General features: G+C 42.4%; 1 long non-coding RNA gene across 1 annotated transcript; it reads right to left on the bottom strand.

The window, feature by feature from the left end:
- Positions 1–556: 556 nt before the first annotated feature.
- Positions 557–5,704, bottom strand: LOC111735315. Its single transcript, XR_002778743.1, has 2 exons — positions 5,584–5,704; positions 557–3,539 (listed from the first exon to the last, which is right to left on the bottom strand). It is a non-coding gene; the product is annotated as an uncharacterized LOC111735315 (long non-coding RNA).
- Between the last annotated feature and the right edge of the window lie 537 nt (positions 5,705–6,241).

Raw genomic sequence — 6,241 nt, 5'->3', positions numbered from 1 at the left:
TCAATATGTTTTACTAAAGAACAACTCTGACCTAATTTTATGGGAAGAACAGGACGACACAGCCTTTAAAATCTTAAAGGAGAGGTTAATAAACCTACCTGCCTTTGGGCATCCCAATTATCAGATACCCTTTTTCCTTAATGTATATGAAAAGGAAGGGAATGCCCTTAGGGTACTCACCCAAAAACATGGAGACAACCATCGATTCATAACGTATTATAGTACCAACTGGGCCCTGTGGCATGAGGATATTTCTTGCCTTGGAGCCATTACGGCCACTGTCCTTTGGTTATGCCCACCGAGGAAACCATTGTGATATCCCCTTTAACCATCTTGGTACCCCTTGCAGCAGAAGCCCTCTTGAATTCTCATCAAACTCAACATCCTTCTGTTAACTGTTCCTCACAGAACTCTTTCATGTTGTAATAACCTTAACCCTGCTTCTCTTCTCCCCTCTGTTTATCCACAAAGCTCCTCACGACTGCTGAACACCAACAGATCGCCTCCTAAGCCTTTGGGATGATCAGTGGGAAACTCCTTGAGTAATGCCAGCTTCTCATGGTTTACTGGTGGTTTTTATTTAAAATGTGACAACATGAATATTGTACAAGTCATGCAATGTCAACACATTTTGATGTAACTGAAATGGCACTTTTGCCTTTGCCTACTGCAGCTACAGAAGTTGAATTATATGGGCTCATTCTCCTTCACACTGGCCTGCACCCTATCCAAGGTCAAAACTGACAACATTTATATTGATAGTACATATGCTCTCAGAGTAGCTTATGATTTGGGAATTCTGTGGAAACAACGTGGCTTCCTTACTTCCAGTGGAAATGAAATTCAGTGGAAATGAAATTCAGATTGGCCAGTATGTTCAGGAATTATTGGATATTATAATTTTACCTGCTGCTTTAGCTATCATTAAGATCCCAGGGCATTCTAAACTCGACTCTCTGGAAACTAAAGGAAATCATCTTGTTGACACTAATGCAAGGAATGACATCCTTCAAGGATCCAACAGCAGTCACGCCTCCTTCATGGTCCAAAATGATATTTCCCCAAATGACAATTTAGAAAAACAGGTTAAAGAAGCCCAACAATTGGCCTCAGAAAAGGATAAAAACAAGACTGATGATCCAATAATTATTGGCTTGATAAAAAGGAAAGTTCTGGTTCAAGCCAAAAAACAACTTGGTTCTACAAGAGACTCCAAAATACCCCCTCCTGACTATTGTACATGCATTAAACCACTGGTTCACTGAAAAGTGATAACATTCATGAATCAGTACTGGTATGGGAATATTAGTAAGGCCACAAAGAGCACCTACCTCACTTGTCCCACCTTTTCGAAGTACAACCCTGGAAGCCTGTTCGCACTGCGCCAAGGCATTTTAAATCACGTAATGGACTCTATGAGTTTTGGTAAATGGATTTCATACAGTTCCCCCATGGATACAAATATGTTTTAGTCATGGTCTGTATGTTTTCTCACTGAACTGAAGCATTTCCTTGTAAACAGGCTACTGCCTCTTCTCTGGAAAAGATGATTCCTATCTGAGGAATCTCTCTGAAACTCCATTTTATGTGTCAGATACTTTGACAAGTCTGTGCTGTTTGGCCAGTCTTATAACACTTTCACTGCACTTACCACCCTCAATCCTCAGGTTACTTGAATGCACTAACAGCATTATTGAGACTCAATTGGCAAAATTTACAGAGACCCTCCAAATACCTAGTCAAAAGCATTGCCATTGGTCCTTCTAAATCTCTGATCCATCCCCTTTGGAACTCATAAAATCCCACCCTTTGAGATAGTCACAGGGCATCCAGTGCATCTAGCCCCTGCCTCTTTTGATCTACAGCTGATAAAAGAAGAGATACTTTAATACTCTGAAAACCTAATTGATTCTATCAAAATTAACCACATTCTAGTAGACTGATCTCTTCATAGTGAGCTCCAGAAACACAAAGACCCTAACCAACACACTCTGCAACCTGGAGATTTCATCTATTGGAAAAGATATCTCCGAAAAGACTCTCTTCAACTTCACTGAAAAGATCTCTATCAGGTATTGCTAACCAACTCTTCTGCGAACAAATTCCAGAAAATAGACTCCTGGGTTAACATGATATATCTGAAGAGAGCCCTTCACTCTGAGTGGACCTGCAAATCTAGTGACCCAAAGGTGAAGATTTCCCAAGATTGAAGTAGATGACGACTGATGAGACCACTTTCTCAAGATATTCAGACCGGGCCAGTTAGAAGATTTAAAATTCATAGAAGCCTCTCTTTCATCTAAACTATTAACTGACTCTGGATTCTTATCAAATTTATAAGTTTCTGAATTCACAATCTACAGGTTGTATTATTGATAAGACTATTTGTTCTAAACAGTTTCTTTTGAGATAATACTGTTTAATTTGTTTCATGTTTTATTTTTGCATCGTGTCTCCCCAAAGCATTTCTTTAAATCTTTTGGTTCTGAGTGTATCTTTGCTTATTCGTCATTCTAAGATGTAGACTTTAGATGACAAATGCCTGAGAAAGCATTTCCTACCCCTCCTACCCCTCCTTGGTACTTAAATCTAACCACAGTAAATTTCTACTCTGTGCACTTTCCCTCTGACATGGGACACAATGATGAATCATAAAGGCAGAGGTGGTACTCCTGCAGACTTTTCCAAGAGGCCCAGGAAAGGTCAGGTCATGATTGTGTGGTAGAAGTTATACTAGGGGCCCTCCCCACAGCAGCCAAAATGAAAAATAGCTTTAAAACAATAGCCTTGACTTAACTGTTGGACCTGACACAATAGTGAGGCAATGACAGAGAAATTCCCCAACGTAAGCATGCACAGAAGGACAGCTGGTGTGACCTAGAATTCACCTCTGCTTCATTATACAATCATTATAATAAATTTACATTGAGGTTTTGACCCCCCTGATGGGCAAACCAAGTGCGTTATGGGTATACACATGCTAAGAGAGAAGAAGCTTACATAAGAAACATCTGTTAATCAAGGCTTGTAGGGGAAGGGCTGTTGTGAAAAGGGGAGGACTGGAGCCTTGCAGGCAGAATAAAAGAGACCAAAGCAGGAGGCTTCGAGGCTGACCTCTCGAGGCAGCTTGCTCTCCCTTCTGAGAGTGTACTTTATCTACAGGGTTGACCACTCCAGGCAGCCTACTTGCAGACCTGAGAAGAGTACTTTCACTTTCAATAAAACTAGCTTGCTTACATACTGCTGAGCATCTGCCTTCAATTTATTGTCCGCCAGACACAAAAAACTGAGGACGAGTAGTTCCAGGACACCCCAGAACCAGTAACAACTGCACCCAAGTTACAATGGTATTGATTACAGCCAGGATAGAAAGGGCTCGCTTTTGTTCAAAGCAGACTCTACATCATTGAAGAGGGGGATCAAATCTTCAGATTCCAAAGTTCCTACATCAATGTTTCTTCCTGGGAGACAGTCAAGAAAATCAGGAAAATGGATCTTCTGAGGATTGATGTTCATGGGTGTCTGTCCTGCGTTTTCTCCTATAACACAATGAAAGGAAATCATTTTAACTCCTTTGATTAAGCTCTTGAAGGAAGAACAGTTCAAGTGTTAATATAGCTCTCATCTTCTCTCACACTGTGCCTACAGAAGATTCTATTGCTGCTAGTCTAAAATATTTTATCTCTGGACAAAATTTCAGCTTCCACTACTGACACTGAGTTGGCGATGCTCACTCATAAGAGGCAGAGATGCCAGGTGAATCTTTAACTGTTCTAAGTAGACATGGTCCAGAATAGTAAGTCCAGAGACATAGGAAAGGCATGTGTGAAGGCACTGTCGATCTGGCCCATAATCTGTGCCTTCCCATGACAGAGGCATGAAGAGCCGTTTCTGCAAAAGAGTAGAGAGGCCCTGCCTGTAATAAATACCTTATCGCAGGGCTATCATCTCGGGATTTATTGTGAGCTTATATTTACCCATGTCCTCCCTCTTCATGTTCAAAGGTAGTAGTGAGGAGTTTCTTTTAATCATATTATTAAAAGGCTGTCTTCACTGAGGCTCTAGGGATCAATTTCAAAGCATTTTATAAAGTGGGTTCTGCAGATCATCCCCCTCCCTCCATGCACACATACACCCCACAGCTATCTACCTTTCTCACAATGCACATGAGTCACAATGCATGTGAGCATTCGAAGGTTCTGAGAAGTCTCATAGTAAAGAAATCTGTTTTATTTTGTCTGAGCCACTGTTACCTAAGCCCATTTAATCATTTAATCCAACTTTGGCAGAACTTTTATCCTAATAGAACCAGAGTCTGCGGAACATAGCTGGTGTTCATGGCAAAATGATTGCTCTGAACATGAACTCATTTATGGAGATACGAAAAAAACAACAACAACAAAAAACAGGACTCCAAGTCTAGGAGAATGTAAAATGTCACTGCCATTGAGATTCTGCTGTATTTGAGAAGCTGAAGCAGCCCCACAGACACAGTTTACCAGCTGATTTGCTTCTCAGCTCCAATATACGGATTGAATTAGGGCCATTTACTAGGACTCTAGCTGATAACTTTGAAGAGACCTGGAGAAGGAGACAGTGAGGAGCTTTTATCACAGACCTGTACTGTACTGACCCAGCATGTGTGCTGGGAATTTTGCCAAGTGCCTGGGGGGCACCCTCATTCTGCTTTCTGTGATTGCCTTTATAGCTAACATTCTGTTATTTTTTCCTGGAGGAAAAGAGGTAGACATCTACCACCTTTCGGAAGAGGTCTGGTTTTTCGGAGGAATATTAGGAAGCGGGTTCTTGGTGAGTAGGAAAGCCTTAAAATTTCCCTATAGGAGATTTTAACACTGCCTTTCTAAAATTGGGTAATTATTGATAAAGAGTATATTTAGTTATGAACAAAAGCCTAAGTTTTGCATGATGAAAAGTCAGTGCCTTAATTTTTCCCTCTCTATTAGGACCTGACAAAGACATGTCCACTAACTTTACCAAGTAATTTAAACTTAGGCTGGCATTTCTCGTGGATCAATTAAGTTCCATGAACCAAACTGAAGGCCACAAATTTCTATCAAAAGAGTACTAGGGCATGGGGTTACGGTGTGAGGTGTGGGAGCAAATACACTTTCTAACAAACCGATTGACTGAAAAGCAAGAGAATCGAAGAATTCTCCTTCCATTCATTCACTAATAATTTCGTACCCCTTGTTTCAGTAGATGTTAGGAACCTCTGCTTTAGAGAGAGACTCACTTTTTGTGACAATTAATGACATGTATTTTTTCTTTTCTTAACCCAACATCTAAGTGGAAACTCAGGGGGTCAAATCTTGAAATCGTGCTCCGCTGAAACTGCGGTTAAGACAAATGGCATCTAAATACTCAGTAACAGGCAGGCAGGCTCAGGCCCTCGCTTCACATCTCAGGCTCACTCTGAGGTGTTTCTCTTGCTGGTAGGTGCTTCTCCCTGCCAACCTGTTCTTGGGCCTGAAGGAAAGTGACTGCTGCAGATGCTGTGGCAGCGAGAGATGTGGAAACCGATTTGCGGTGAGTTACCGGGGGCGGTGAGGGGCGGGCAGATACCAGAATTGTAGAGTGCACTGTCTCCTTGTGCTGGGTATCTTGGGAGTGGAGACCAGTAACCAGCCCCAGACAAGACTCTGCAGACAGCTGGTGCAGGGATGAAAATGGAAATCTTCCTGTGGGTGAAAAGTAACAATAGTAGTACATTTTAAATAGCAGCACCCTCATACTTGTAGGATACGAGTACCATTCTAGATTTTACAAACAAGCAGGGGTATCAGAGCTGGAAAACTACAGGGGCGCCATGTAAGAATGCAGGCTGGGAAGGCAGCGATGGGAACTGGACCTTCCCCTCGGTGGCAAGAGGCCCTGAGGCCTTGGACAAGTCATTTCCTTCTCTGGCCCTGAACTGCCTCATTTGTAAAGGAGGATTGGGACAAGATAACAGGTGGTAACCTCCTCTCTCCAGGAGCCCCTAAAGTCCCCATCCACGCCACTGCCAGGTTCACTACCCCAGTGCCCCCAGCACTTCCCCGCGTCTCCCTGGATTTTGCCTCAGGACCTCTGTTTCCTTTCTTGCTTCATGCAGCCATTCATCTTTTCGTAGGTGGACAGAGAGATTAGGCATCACCGTTCCAGGGAGTGGGGAGAATGCTGGGACATTGGGTTGGGACCCATCTCTGTAACTGGACAAGTCTCTGCTCTCTGCCTTCCTTTG

Source organism: Pteropus vampyrus, unplaced genomic scaffold, assembly GCF_000151845.1.
Source record: "Pteropus vampyrus isolate Shadow unplaced genomic scaffold, Pvam_2.0 Scaffold22902, whole genome shotgun sequence".
In the NCBI taxonomy this organism is placed as follows: Eukaryota; Metazoa; Chordata; class Mammalia; order Chiroptera; family Pteropodidae; genus Pteropus; species Pteropus vampyrus.
The sequence above is the reverse complement of the archived record's forward strand: the minus strand, read 5'-3'. Positions and strand labels throughout refer to the sequence as shown.